The sequence below is a fragment of the Elephas maximus genome, chromosome 5, assembly GCF_024166365.1.
Source record: "Elephas maximus indicus isolate mEleMax1 chromosome 5, mEleMax1 primary haplotype, whole genome shotgun sequence".
NCBI lineage: Eukaryota > Metazoa > Chordata > Mammalia > Proboscidea > Elephantidae > Elephas > Elephas maximus.
The window spans coordinates 125427197-125443359 of NC_064823.1; positions in this window are offsets into that span (position 1 = coordinate 125427197).

Genomic DNA, 16163 nt, shown 5'->3' on the forward strand with positions numbered 1-16163 from the left:
CATAATTTCCAACTACCAGACCTTCCTCATTTCCAACTTTTGCATTCCAATTGCCAATAATTATCAATGCATCTTGATTGCGTGTTCGATCAATTTCGGGCTGCAGAAGTTAGTAAATATCTTCAATTTCCTCATCTTTGGTGTTAGTGTTTGATACCTAAATAATGTTCATATTAACTGCTCTTCCTTGTAGGTGTATGGATATTATCCTGTCACTGACAGCATTGTACTTCAGGATAGATCTTGAAATGTTCCTTTTGACTATGAATGTGATGCCATTCCTCTTCAATTTGTCATTCCTGGCATAGTAGTCCATAAAAAAATACGATTGTCTAATTCAAAATGGCCAGTACCAGTCCATTTCAGCTCTCTAATGCCTAGGATATTGATCTTTATGTGGTTCATATCATTTCTGATAACTTCTAATTTTCCTAGATTCATACTTCCTGTAGTCCACCTTCTATTTATTAATGGATGTTTGTAGCTGTTTCTTCTCATTTTGAGGCATGCCACTTAAGCAAATGAAGGTCCTGAAAGCTTGACTCTATCCATGTCATTAAGGTCGACTCTACTTTTAAGGAGGTAGCTCTTCCCCAGTCATAGTCTCAGTGCCTTCCAACCTGAGGGGCTCATCTTCTGACACTACATCAGACAGTACTACACTGCTATTCATAAGGTTTTCACTGGCCAATTTTCTAGAAGTAGACTGCCCAGTCCTTCCTATTCTGTCTTAGTCTGGGAGTTCTGCTAAAACCTGTCTACTAATGGTGGCCCTGCTGCTATTTGGAATACTGGTGCCAAAACTTGCGGTATCACAGTAGCACCCAAGCCTCCACAGTATGGCAAAATGACAGACCTGTGATGGAAAACATAAATACACAGAACTTTGATTTTTTAAAAAAAAAAAAAACATGTGGTTCACATCATACACACTGCTTCCTTGCTCTCTTCCCTCAGTCACTAAAACCAACCCAGTTGACAATGAGTTGCTTCTGACTCATGGAGGCTCCATGTGTGTCAGAGTAGAACTGTGCTCCAAAGGGTTTTCAATTGTTTTTTTGGGAGAAGATCACCAGGTCTTTCTTCCAAGGTACCTCTGGGTAGACTGAACCTCTAACCTTTGGTTGGCAATTGAGCATGTTAATCATTTGCGCCATCCAGGGACACTACCTCAATCACAACTCTTAGAAATCTCTTCAAATCAGTATAAATTTAATGCAGTCTACTTAATGTTATTGCTGAATCTCAATTTATTCAACCATTCCCATATTGATGGACATTTACTGTGCTTCTAATGTTTTGTAATTACAAAAGATGTTGCAATAAGCCTTTGTAGTAAATATCCTAAGGTACATGTAATTTTATGGGGGAGATCTGGCATTTTTAATTGAAATACATATTGCTAATTTGTATTCCAAAAATTACTGTAAATTATGATTCCTTTGAACAAATCTAATAACCTCAGAAATAACCCAGTACTTTAAATCCCCTGAATTTTTGAAATTCTTACTTTTTTCAAAATTTCCAAGAGTTTTCAGAACTATATTGTCTATTTTTTTTAATACTATTGAGCAAAATTTTTAAATGAGCAGAGTGCTTTACTATAATCTTTGTATTGCATTCTCTTTTTCCTTTTTCTCCTGTCTACGTATTTATTGCTCATGCTATCTCTTTCAACTCAAGTACAATCCTTAAATGCTATCAAAGTGTTCCCATAAAGTCAACTACTGTTCCCACAAGCTCAACTCTTCCACTCTCTCTAAAACAAAGCTGTCTTGTGCACTGCTCTAGTAAGGCTTTTTTTTTTTTAATTTATCAGGACTATTTTTTTTGTTTTTAAATAACATTTTATTGCATGTTTGGTGAAAGTTGGCTCAGCAAATTCTATTCCTATTTAACAATTTCTACACAAATTGTTCAGTGGCATTAGTTACTTTTTAAAAATGTGTCAACATTCTCTTTAATTGTGTTCTGGTTGTTCAGTTTCCAGTACTCTAGTTTCCCTGCCCCCTTATTTTTTCATCTTTACTTTAGAGTAATTGTTGACCTTTTCAATAAGACTTTTGAAGTCAACACAAGATAATCTGACAAACATTCTAACCAGGGCATTATATAACAAACATGGATGAATAGTAGAATTCCAAATAACTGAAAAGAGAATACCCTATGGATATTATCAGCCCAGACAGATGCCCAGATGTCAAATTGCACTTCCATATGCTCTCTAATGTTGACTTCAAATTTATTTATTTATTTGCAATAGATCATTGAATTTTTTTTCTTTCTCTTTTTTTTTTTTTGGTATGAAGAAACCTGTGTAAACTGGCTTGAAAGACATTTGTTTCACTTAGTAAATTTAAATTATCAGAAGAAAAGGTATCCACTCCCATTACAAATAACTCAAAAAAAACTCATTGCCTTCGAATCAATTCTGACTTATAGTGACCCTATAGAACCGAGTAGAAACCGCATAGGGTTTCCAAGGCTGTAAACTTTACAGAAGCAGACTGCCACATCTTTCTCCTGCAGAGCAGCTGGTAGGTTTGAACCACTGACCTTTTGCTTAGCAGCTGAGTGCTTAACCACTACACCGCCATGGCTCCTGCCCTTTGCAGATGATGATTATCAAATGGAATGAGGATAACAAAGTCATTAAGCCCTAAAGTTTGTTATGGCTAAAGAGTTATTTTGTGTGGCATTTTTCAAGGAGGAAAATTTAGGTGCTTATGGGAAAAAGGACACAACTGGTTTCTACAGGTCAGAGAGGAAGAAAAAAAACATGAACAGTTAGTTAGGGGCACCGAAATGCTAAGCAGGTAACTATACTCTTTTTTTATCAATATGGCAACCAGATCCTGGCTGGAATACAATATCACTAATTTCCCCCAGTCATTAAGTGCTAAGAAGATTCGTACACTAAATTTTGGAGGCGGTAGATGATTTTCTGTTTCTCCTGGCTGTCACATTTATTTTGCTGGATTTGAGAAAGCCTAAATCTTCGCAAGTATATTCCACAGGGAAGCAAGGTGGCCATTCAAAGGGCTGGAATTTTTCTTAGAAAACTAGTGTTCAGGTTTCTGCTCTGTTACTTATATATTATGGGGTGTTGAGCTTAGATAACTGCTCTCTCCTCCTATTTCTTTAGACATCAAATAGGTATGCTACTGCTGCTGCTATTGCTTACTGCATCATATTCTTGAAAGGATAACATTACAAAGAATGTGAAAATAACATTATCTAAATACTGGCTATATTTCAGTTGTTAACAGTATACATGATGGAGACCTTTAGCACAAGATTTATATCAAATTTTTAAGCAGAAAGCTTTAAAAAAAATACTGTTGTAGACAGACTTTAAGGTGGCTCCCATGATACCCACCTCCTGTTATCCACATCGTTTTGCAATCCCTTCCTGTTGAGAGTGAGTGGGACCTGTCACTTGCTTCTAACCAATGGAAAATAACAAAGGTGACAGGATGTCGCCTCTATCATTGTGTTATGTTAAATAAGACTCTGTTTAGCTAACAAACACACTCTAGATTCTGTCTTTCTTCATTGTTGGCTTTGAAGAGGCAAGTTACCATGAATTCTCCAGCTGAGAGGAAGTGCATTCTGCCAGCCACCTGACCAAGCACGGAAATGGATCCTTCACCAACTGAGCCTTCAGATGAGAACCAGCCCTGATCATCACCTTGATTGCAGTTTTGCAGGGAACCCAGTTAAGCAGTGCTCCAACTCTTGATCCAAGGAAACCTATGGAAGAGTAAAGATGTATCATTTATAAGGCATTAAATTTGTGGTAATTTGTTTTGCAGTATAGAAAAATAGTACAGGGAACTTTTCTCTACAATGCATCAGAGAATACCTCTTGACAACTGCCATCTTTTAGCCTAAGTTCTGTCTGGCATGAATGTTAACTTTAGAAGAATGATATATCTGCAAACCCTGGTGGCACAGTGGTTGAGTTTGGCTGCTAACCAAAAGGTCGGCATTTTGAATTCACCAGGCGCTTCTTGGAAACCCTATGGGGCAGTTCCACTCTGTCCTATAGGGTCACTATGAGTCATAATCGACACAGTGGCAAAAGGCTTGGTTTTAGAAATATGCAAAAACGTCAACAGAGTAACTGGATATAGGCTTTTTAATGAGGAGTTAAGTAGGACTTAAATATTGATTAGAGTTCTGTGGCTGCATTTTTTAATTTAGAGACAGTGCCAGTAGAAGAAAATTCAGCACAGTTTCAACTGCAATGGGGCTGGGACTGGAAATGAGGGTTATTATTTGTATCTCATAACACGGACAATCAGAAGCTAGGTCAGAGTTGGCATTCTTCTCCCTTTGATTACAGTTTTAAATGACTAGTGAAAAGTTATTTAACCATTATAGAGAGAACTTTTTATCCCCTGACCTAGTTTAGTGACAGAAAGCTACAGGGAGCAATCAGGACTTTAAGCAATTGCATAAATATTCATTTAAATCCAACACACAATTATCAAGCCGCTACTAACATTATAAACCACCACAATGAGTTAAGAGCTTGGAGGTACATTTTAAAATATCAGCTTAAATGTCACCTTCTCAGTCAAGCCTTATGCATCTATCCAGTACAATCCAGTCTCTCAAAAGCACAACATCCTATTTTTATTATAATGTATTATTCAGGCACTTTTCAATTATTACCTGGAATTTGATATTTTTCTTATAAATATTTATTTTTCTGTCTTCCCCTCCCCCCAAAAGAATGAAGTCTCCCTGAAAGAAGATTCCTTGTCTGCTGGGCTCAAGTAAATTAATGAAGATCAGCCCACAGAAAACAAACATGGAACCTGCCCCAAAGTGAGTTACAAAGAGACCTGTTGCCATTGAGTTGACTTCTCCTCATAGCGACCCTATAGGACAGGGTAGAACTGCCCCATAGAGTTTCCAAGAAGCACCTGGTGGATTCAAATTGCTGGCATTTTGGTTAGCAGCCGCAGCACTTAACCACTACACCACCAGGGTTTCCATGCAAAGAGACGGGATACTGATTCCCATGATGGAATGTTCACAGTTAGCCAGCATAATAAGTAGTGAGTTTTCCTGACATTCGTATTATTGCCTCATCTGAAAATGCTGTTCACACTTCTTATCTCCAAAGCCTGTATGTTTACAAAGGTCCAGCATATACACAAACTTTTTATCAATACGTTTGGCTGCTCTCCTCACCTTTTGATGAAACCAGCCTATTTCCTTGTTTATCCTGAAAATACTCATGGGATGCCTGCCTTGCCCCAGGCGTTGTTTTAGGGGTTGAGGATATATTGATGAACTTGGGGCTACAGCATAGTGGGTGAAGCCAGCTATTACTTGAACAATCACGCAAGTAAACATATAATTACAAACAATTATGAACACTAAGTAAGGAACGCATTGAGAGTTCATAACCATTTAGTGGGGAAACTTAAATTTCCCTTGGGTTGGGATGCCAAGAAAGGCTTTATTGAGAAAATGGAACATCTGAGCCCAGATCTGAACATGACTTAACTGAGGTGGAGTTTGGAAACGGGGTTTAAGCAAATTCTGGGCAACAGAAATAGAATGTTCAAAGGCCTGGATGTGAGTTGGAGCTTGAAGAACTGAAAGGAAAGGGGGCACACAGAGCAGAAAAAAAAAAAGCCAATCTACTATCTTATAATTTATGCTTTCTGTGTCTCAATTAAGAAATCCTTCTTTAAAATCTGATGTTAGAGATCCTTCAATGTTTTATTCTAAAAGCATTATAGGCTTTCTTTTCTTTTTCTGTTCTTCCTTCCTTCTTCCTCCCTCACTCCTTCCTTCTTTTCTTTCTTTCTTCTTTCTCTTTTCAACATTTAGGCCCCTACTCCATCTGGAATGAATTTTTAAATTTGATATGAAGGGAAGTTATTTATTATTTTCCTTTTGGATATGGGAAGCTAGTTTACTTGGTGGCATTTATTGACAAGTTCATCTTTTACCCCTGATTTGCAGTGATATTTTTGATGTGTGTGTTCCATAAATAATATCTGTGTATAATCTCTCTATATATATTCCATTTTAATATCCATATATAATATAACATCTGTATATAAGCATGTGTCTAGAGTTTCTGTTTAATTCCATTGCCCATTCTGAATATAAATATTCTAATTTTAGTTGTTTTATTTAACTTTAGACTAAATCTTGATATTTGTTTAAGAAAAACTGCTCTTTTATTCTACTTCAAAATTGACTTGGCTGAGATGGCTCTTTCATGTATATTTAGGAATAAAGTATCCCTTGGGCCATTGTTGCTTAGTGACAGCACTGGGCATGTTCTTTTAGTTCCTGTGACTATGTGACTAGAGTCCATTCTTAGAACAACAACTCACTTTGTCAAAAAAAAGCTCTATTTAAGTGATTAAGCAACTTGTACTGCAAAGAGAAAACACACATTTTGAAAAATTATCTGGGGAATTTCAACAAAAATAATTTATATACTGGCCCATAAGAAACCTCACTTGTTACCTGAAAGTATAAATTTCAGAAGTTATAGCTCCAATTAAAATTAAGAGACAAAAATTAAACTTTAAAATATATGGAAATGTCTTGCCTAGTCTTCAAGCTCTGTTCTTCTGTATGAATTACTGAATGAGTTTGTCATGTTATAAAAACAATCTTGTGCTTTTGATGGAGAAAACTTGGAATTTATAGAGAAGAGTTGACATCTTTGTGATATTGAATCTTTCCATGGATGAAAGTGATGTACTTCCACATTTATCTATGTTTATTTATTATCTGTGTGTTCTTTCACACCTTTCAATTACATTTTGTGGTATTCTCCATAAGAGAACTTTTCACATTTTTGCTAATTTTATTCCTTGGCACCACATGTTGCTTGTTGCCATTAAAAATAGCTAAGAAAATTTTATTCATTATTTCTTGGTGATAGGAATTCAATGATTTTTGTAGGCTGATCTTGTTACTGAAACTTGGTAAGTACATTTAATTATTTTATAGGGTATAGAAATAGCTTTTTGATCAAATTTGCTTAACTTTTGTCTATTTTATTAGCCTTTCAAGTAACTGATTTGTTACTTTATGGCTATTGTTTCTTCATTTTCCCTTACATTGTTTTCTGCTATTTATTTTTTACTTCCTTCTCCTTCTTTAGATTTACTCCTTATTATTATTATTTTTCTAAACTCTCGAGCAAGATTCTATATCATGTTAGATGCACTCAGCTAAAAGTTAGAAGACCAATAAACTGTTAAGTCATACGGACATTCATTATGTTATTCAGCAAAGATTCTTGCAGTGAGCAGTTTCAGAGTTGTTCCAGTTTCATCCAAGACTCAAACTTTTCTCGTGTTTTCTTCCTCCTGTCCTAAATCATGTTACATATTCTTTCTATGTTTGTTGCCTCAGGGTGATAAAAAAGCTGCTCTAGCTCCAGACATCACATTGTACTAACTTTCTAAATAGGAATGGAGGCAGTAGGCAAAAGAAAAGACCATCTTATAATACTTACTTTCTTTTCCTGGGAAATAAAATGCTTCAGTTCTCTTTATCATTTAAATACTTATTAAATTGACCAGCTAACAATTTAACATAAATAGATGTTTTCAAAAACATGTATTTATTTCAATCTTTTTACTAAGTATGTTTAGTATTCTATTGTCCTGGATGCATTTTCCTTAATCTACCAAAATTAGCTACCATATCCCTGGCATCTCCTTTGCCCTTTAGTGCTGCACAGAGAAACAAAGTAAAGTATATTAGATTTTGATTGGTCAAGTGCTTTTTGGTATATATGTATAGTCTCTGTTGGTCCAAGTCAGGCACATGCCAAAGGGTTTAGAACCTCAGCTTCCCCTTCTCTATCTAACTCAGTATTAGGTGGCATGTTGAAATGAAACAAAACCCCAGACTAAACTTCACAAAAGCAAAACACATTTATAAACAAGCAGACATAAAAGGGTTCTGAAACCTGTCCATACTTGAGAGTAGATCTCTTTCTCCTGACTCTGATACATTGATCACCACTTTGCATGAAAAGCTTAGTTTGAAAAGAGCATAGAATTTCTACAGCAGGATATTCAAACCTTATCTTCAGGGCAGAGGCAGCGATAACCAGTTCTAGGCCTCGCATGGCTGGCATAAAAGACTGGACTTGCTGGTTTTCATGCAGGGATGGGGAATTCTATTATATGACTCCAAATCAATTATATGTCTTTTATGCTGAAAATTTTTCCAGTGAAAATATTTTTAACATTCAGATTAAGGCATTATATATGGTAATTATCCAACCCTAGGGGGTTGATTAGAAATAATTTTAACACATATACAAAGCAGGCTACTTGAAAATGTATTTCAAATTTAATAATTTCAGCAAAAATACTGTAAACTATTAAAAATTTTCTGTTTGTTGTTAGATACTGTTGATTGGCCCTCAACTTATGGTGACTCCATGAACAATGGAATTCAGACTGTCTTGATTCATGAGGTTTTCACTGGCTGATTATGAGACATGTACAGTGAGGCCTTTCTTTCTAATCTGTCTAAATCTGTAGGCTCCACAGAAATTACCTTAGACCTTCCCAAAGGGATGCTATTGAAGGTTTATTGAGAATTTATATGCATATATATATATATATATATATATATATATATATATATATATATATGATTATGTTGTTGTTAAAAAAAAAAAAATTTTTTTTAGGCGCCCTCAAATCAGTTCTGACTCATAAAGACCCTAGGTACAACAGAAGGAAACACTGCCTGGTCCTGTACCATCCTCACAATCGTTATGCTTGAGCCCATTGTTGCAGCCACTGTGTCAATCCATCTTCTTGAAGGTCTTTTCCGCTGACCCTGTACTTTACCAAGCATGATGTCCTTCTCCAGGGACTGATCCCTCCTGACATCATGTCCAAAGTATGTGAGACATAGTCTCGCCATCCTTGCTTCCAAGGAACATTCTGGTTCTATTTCTTCTAAGACAGATTTGTTCATTCTTTAGGGAATTGACGGTATATTCAATATTCTTCACCAACACCACAATTCAAAGGGGTCAACTCTTCTTTAATCTTCCATATTCGTTGCCCAGCTTTCACACGCATGAAGCGATTGGAAACACCATGAGTTGGGTTAGGCTTACCTTAGTCCTCAGGGTGACATCCTTGCTTTTTTTTTTTTTTTTTTATAATAACTTTTATTAAGCTTCAAGTGAACGTTTACAAATCCAATCAGTCTGTCACATATAAGTTTACATACATCTCACTCCCTACTCCCACTTACTCTCCCCGTCTTGAGTCAGCCCTTTCAGTCTCTCCTTTCTTGACAATTTTGCCGGCTTCCCTCTCTCTCTATCCTCCCATCCCCCCTCCAGACAAGAGTTGCCAACACAATCTCAAGTGTACACCTGATATAATTAGCTCACTCTTCATCAGCGTCTCTCTCCCACCCGCTGACCAGTCCCTTTCATGTCTGATGAGTTGTCTTCAGGGATGGTTCCTGTCCTGTGTCAACAGAAGGTCTGGAGAGCATGACCGCCGGGATTCCTCCAGTCTCAGTCAGACCATTAAGTTTGGTCTTCTTATGAGAATTTGGGGTCTGCATCCCACTGCTCGCCTGCTCCCTCAGGGGTCCTCTGCTGAGCTCCCTGTCAGGGCAGTCATCGATTGTGGCCGGGCACCAACTAGTTCTTCTGGTCTCAGGATGATGTAGGTCTCTGGTTCATGTGGCCCTTTCTGTCTCTTGGGCTCTTAGTTGTCATGTGGGCTTGGTGTTCTTCATTTTCCTTTGCTCCAGGTGGGTTGAGACCAATTGATGCATCTTAGATGGCTGCTTGTTAGCATTTAAGACCCCAGACGCCACATTTCAAAGTGGGATGCAGAATGATTTCATAATAGAATTATTTTGCCAATTGACTTAGAAGTCCCCGCAAACCATGTTCCCCAGACCCCCGCACTTGCTCCGCTGAGCTTTGAAGCATTCATTTTATCCCGGAAACTTCTTTGCTTTTGGTCCAGTCCAATTGAGCTGACCTTCCATGTATTGAGTGTTGTCTTTCCCTTCACCTAAAGCAGTTCTTATCTACTGATTAATCAATAAAAAACCCTCTCCCACCCTCCCTCCCTCCCCCCCTCGTAACCACAAAAGTATGTGTTCTTCTCAGGTTTACTATTTCTCAAGATCTTATAATAGTGGTCTTATACAATATTTGTCCTTTTGCCTCTGACTCATTTCGCTCAGCATAATGCCTTCCAGGTTCCTCCATGTTATGAAATGTTTCAGAGATTCGTCACTGTTCTTTATCGATGCGTAGTATTCCATTGTGTGAATATACCACAATTTATTTACCCATTCATCCGTTGATGGACACCTTGGTTGCTTCCAACTTTTTGCTATTGTAAACAGAGCTGCAATAAACATGGGTGTGCATATATCTGTTTGTATGAAGGCTCTTGTATCTCTAGGGTATATTCCGAGGAGTGGGATTTCTGGGTTGTATGGTAGTTCTATTTCTAACTGTTTAAGATAACGCCAGATAGATTTCCAAAGTGGTTGTACCATTTTACATTCCCACCAGCAGTGTATGAGAGTTCCAATCTCTCCACAGCCTCTCCAACATTTATTCTTTTGTGTTTTTTTGGATTAATGCCAGCCTTGCTGGTGTGAAATGGAATCTCATCGTAGTTTTAATTTGCATTTCTCTAATGGCTAATGATCGAGAGCATTTTCTCATGTATCTGTTGGCTGCCTGAATATCTTCTTTAGAGAAATGTGTGTTCATATCCTTTGCCCACTTCTTGATTGGGTTGTTTGTCTTTTTGTGGTTGAGTTTTGACAGAATCATGTAGATTTTAGAGATCAGGCGCTGGTCGGAGATGTCATAGCTGAAAATTCTTTCCCAATCTGTAGGTGGTCTTTTTACTCTTTTGGTGAAGTCTTTAGATGAGCATAGGTGTTTGATTTTTAGGAGCTCCCAGTTATCGGGTTTCTCTTCATCATTTTTGGTAATGTTTTGTATTCTGTTTATACCTTGTATTAGGGCTCCTAGGGTTGTCCCAATTTTTTCTTCCATGATCTTTATCGTTTTAGTCTTTATGTTTAGGTCTTTGATCCACTTGGAGTTAGTTTTTGTGCATGGTGTGAGGTATGGGTCCTGTTTCATTTTTTTGCAAATGGATATCCAGTTATGCCAGCACCATTTGTTAAAAAGGCTGTCTTTTCCCCAGTTAAATGACACTGGTCCTTTGTCAAATATCAGCTGCTCATACGTGGATGGATCTATGTCTGGGTTCTCAATTCTGTTCCATTGGTCTATGTGTCTGTTGTTGTATCAATACCAGGCTGTTTTGACTACTGTGGCTGTATAATAGGTTCTGAAGTCAGGTAAAGTGAGGCCTCCCACTTTCTTCTTCTTTTTCAGTAGTGCTTTGCTTATCCGGGGCTTCTTTCCCTTCCATATGAAATTGGTGATTTGTTTCTCTATCCCCTTAAAATATGACATTGGAATTTGGATCGGAAGTGCGTTAAATGTATAGATGGCTTTTGGTAGAATAGACATTTTTACTATGTTAAGTCTTCCTATCCATGAGCAAGGTATGTTTTTCCACTTAAGTATGTCCTTTTGAATTTCTTGTAGTAGAGCTTTGTAGTTTTCTTTGTATAGGTCTTTTACATCCTTGGTAAGATTTATTCCTAAGTATCTTATCTTCTTGGGGGCTACTGTGAATGGTATTGATTTGGTTATTTCCTCTTCGGTGTTCTTTTTGTTGATGTAGAGGAATCCAAGTGATTTTTGTATGTTTATTTTATAACCTGAGACTCTGCCAAACTCTTCTATTAGTTTCAGTAGTTTTCTGGAGGATTCCTTAGGGTTTTCTGTGTATATAATCATGTCATCTGCAAATAGTGATAACTTTACTTCTTCCTTGCCAATCCGGATACCTTTTATTTCTTTGTCTAGCCTGATTGCCCTGGCTAAGACTTCCAACACGATGTTGAATAAGAGCGGTGATAAAGGGCATCCTTGTCTGGTTCCCGTTCTCAAGGGAAATGCTTTCAGGTTCTCTCCATTTAGAGTGATATTGGCTGTTGGCTTTGCATAGATGCCCTTTATTATGTTGAGGAATTTTCCTTCAATTCCTATTTTGGTAAGAGTTTTTATCATGAATGGGTGTTGGACTTTGTCAAATGCCTTTTCTGCATCAATTGATAAGATCATGTGGTTTTTGTCTTTTGTTTTATTTATGTGATGGATTACATTAATGGTTTTTCTGATATTAAACCAGCCTTGCATACCTGGTATAAATCCCACTTGATCAGGGTGAATTATTTTTTTGATGTGTCGTTGGATTCTATTGGCTAGAATTTTGTTGAGGATTTTTGCATCAGTGTTCATGAGGGATATAGGTCTATAATTTTCTTTTTTTGTAATGTCTTTACCTGGTTTTGGTATCAGGGAGATGGTGGCTTCATAGAATGAGTTGGGTAGTATTCCGTCTTTTTCTATGCTTTGGAATACCTTTAGTAGTAGTGGTGTTAACTCTTCTCTGAAAATTTGGTAGAACTCTGCAGTGAAGCCGTCCGGGCCAGGACTTTTTTTTGTTGGGAGTTTTTTGATTACCGTTTCAATCTCTTTTTTTGTTATGGGTCTATTTAGTTGTTCTACTTCTGAATGTGTTAGTTTAGGTAGGTAGTGTTTTTCCAGGAATTCATCCATTTCTTCTAGGTTTTCAAATTTGTTAGAGTACAATTTTTCATAATAATCTGAAATGATTCTTTTGATTTCATTTGGTTCTGTTGTGATGTGGTCCTTCTCATTTCTTATTCGGGTTATTTGTTTCCTTTCCTGTATTTCTTTAGTCAGTCTAGCCAATGGTTTATCAATTTTGTTAATTTTTTCAAAGAACCAGCTTTTGGCTTTGTTAATTCTTTCGATTGTTTTTCTGTTCTCTAATTCATTTAGTTCAGCTCTAATTTTTATTATTTGTTTTCTTCTGGTGCCTGATGGATTCTTTTGTTGCTCACTTTCTATTTGTTCAAGTTGTAGGGACAGTTCTCTGATTTTGGCTCTTTCTTCTTTTTGTATGTGTGCATTTATTGATATAAATTGACCTCTGAGCACTGCTTTTGCTGTGTCCCAGAGGTTTTGATAGGAAGTATTTTCATTCTCGTTGCTTTCTATGAATTTCCTTATTCCCTCCTTGATGTCTTCTATAACCCAGTCTTTTTTCAGGAGGGTATTGTTCATTTTCCAAGTATTTGATTTCTTTTCCCTAGTTTTTCTGTTATTGATCTCTAGTTTTATTGCCTTGTGGTCTGAGAAGATGCTTTGTAATATTTCGATGTTTTGGACTCTGCAAAGGTTTGTTTTATGACCTAATATGTGGTCTATTCTAGAGAATGTTCCATGTGCGCTAGAAAAAAAAGTATATTTTGCAGCAGTTGGGTGGAGAGTTCTGTATAAGTCAATGAGGTCAAGTTGGTTGATTGTTGTAATTAGATCTTCCGTGTCTCTATTGAGCTTCTTACTGGATGTCCTGTCCTTCTCCGAAAGTGGTGTGTTGAAGTCTCCTACTATAATTGTGGAGGTATCTATCTCGCTTTTCAGTTCTGTTAAAATTTGATTTATATATCTTGCAGCCCTGTCATTGGGTGCGTAAATATTTAATATGGTTATGTCTTCCTGATCAATTGTCCCTTTTATCATTATATAGTGTCCTTCTTTATCCTTTGTGGCGGATTTAAGTCTAAAGTCTATTTTGTCAGAAATTAATATTGCTACTCCTCTTCTTTTTTGCTTATTGTTTGCTTGATATACTTTTTTCCATCCTTTGAGTTTTAGTTTGTTTGTGTCTCTAAGTCTAAGGTGTGTCTCTTGTAGGCAGCATATAGATGGATCGTGTTTCTTTATCCAGTCTGTGACTCTCTGTCTCTTTATTGGTGCATTTAGTCCATTTACATTCAGGGTAATTATAGATAAATAAGTTTTTAGTGCTGTCATTTTGATGCCTTTTTATGTGTGTTGTTGACAATTTCATTTTTCCACATACTTTTTTGTGCTGAGGCGTTTTTCTTAGTAAATTGTGAGATCCTCACTTTCATAGTGTTTGACTTTATGTTAGTTGAGTCGTTACGTTTTTCTTGGTTTTTGTCTTGAGTTATAGAGTTGTTATACCTTTTTGTGGTTACCTCATTATATACCCCTATTTTTCTAAGTAAAAACCTAACTTGTATTGTTCTATATCGCCTTGTATCACTCTCCATATGGCAGTTCAATGCCTCCTGTATTTAGTCCCTCTTTTTGATTATTGTGATCTTTTACCTATTGACTTCCATGATTCCCTGTTATGTGTATTTTTTTTTTTTAATTAATCTTAATTTGTTTGTTTTTGTGATTTCCCTATTTGAGTTGATATCAGGACGTTCTGTTTTGTGACCTTGTATTGTGCTGATATCTGATATTATTGGTTCTCTGACCAAACAATATCCTTTAGTATTTCTTGTAGCTTTGGTTTGGTTTTTGCAAATTCTCTAAACTTGTGTTTGTCTGTAAATATCTTAATTTCGCCTTCATATTTCAGAGAGAGTTTTGCTGGATATATGATCCTTGGTTGGCAGTTTTTCTCCTTCAGTGTTCTGTATATGTGGTCCCATTCCCTTCTTGCCTGCATGGTTTCTGCTGAGTAGTCAGAACATATTCTTATTGATTCTCCCTTGAAGGAAACCTTTCTTTTCTCCCTGGCTGCTTTTAAAATTTTCTGTTTATCTTTGGTTTTGGTGAGTTTGATGATAATATGTCTTGGTGTTTTTCTTTTTGTATCAATCTTAAATGGGGTTCGATGAGCATCTTGGATAGATATCCTTTCGTCTTTCATGATGTCAGGGAAGTTTTCTGTCAGAAGTTCTTCAACTATTTTCTCTGTGTTTTCTGTCCCCCCTCCCTGTTCTGGGACTCCAATCACCCGCAGGTTATCCTTCTTGATAGAGTCCCACATAATTCTTAGGGTTTCTTCATTTTTTTTAATTCTTTTATCTGATATTTTTTCAGCTATGTTGGTGTTGATTCCCTGGTCCTCCAGATGTCCCAGTCTGCATTCTAATTGCTCGAGTCTGCTCCTCTGACTTCCTAGTGTGTTGTCTAATTCTGTGATTTTATTGTTAATCTTTTGGATTTCTACATGTTGTCTCTCTATGGATTCTTGCAACTTATTAATTTTTCCAGTATGTTCTTGAATAATCTTTTTGAGTTCTTCAACAGTTTTATCAGTGTGTTCCTTGGCTTTTTCTGCAGATATCCTAATTTCATTTGTGATATCATTAAGCATTCTGTAAATTAGTTTTTTATATTCTGTATCTGATAATTCCAAAATTGTATCTTCATTTGGGAAAGATTTTGATTCTTTTGTTTGGGGGGTTGGAGAAGCTGTCACGGTCTGCTTCTTTAAGTGGTTTGATATGGATTGTTGTCTCCGAGCCATCACTGGGAAACTAGTTTTTCCAGAAAATCCGCTAAAAAAAAACAGCAGTCAGATCCCTATCAGACTTCTCCCTCTGGCTCAGGCTATTCAGATGTTAATGAAGCCGCCTGGGGAGGGTGGGGGAGGGAACAGAGAGATAGGAGAGTAGCACCTCAGAATATAGCCAGAGTTGCTTGTCTTGCTTGGAATGACTATTATATCTGAGATTCCCGCGGGCGCGTCGCCTATGTGTGCTGGCTGTGTGGAGATTGCCCCCAGGGGGTCTGGTCCGCTGGAGTCACGGTCAGATCCTCCGCTTCCAGCCCCACGCCCAGCGTCAGGGCTCCCCTACTGGGACGGTGCACTCTCGACTCCAAAATCAGTCGCTGCCTCCCGGGGACTTCTCGTCCCTCCAGCCGCGTGGCCGTGCCGCCCCCGTGAACCAGGTGGGCCCCCTCCCGGGGTTAGTTCAGATGGGTGGAGTAGCTCCCCGTGCTTGTGCCGCGACCGAGTGTCCCGGCTGGAACGCTGTTCTCCCCGCTCCAATACCAGTCGCTGCCTCCCGGGGACTTCTCCTACCGGCTGCGTCCCACGCCGCCCGCGCGACCCGGCTGGTCACCTTCCCGGGGTTAGTTCAGGGGGTGGAGCAACTCTCCGTGTTTATGGCGTACCTGCGTGCAGTCCAAATCCCTGCGGGACGGTTCCCTGGCT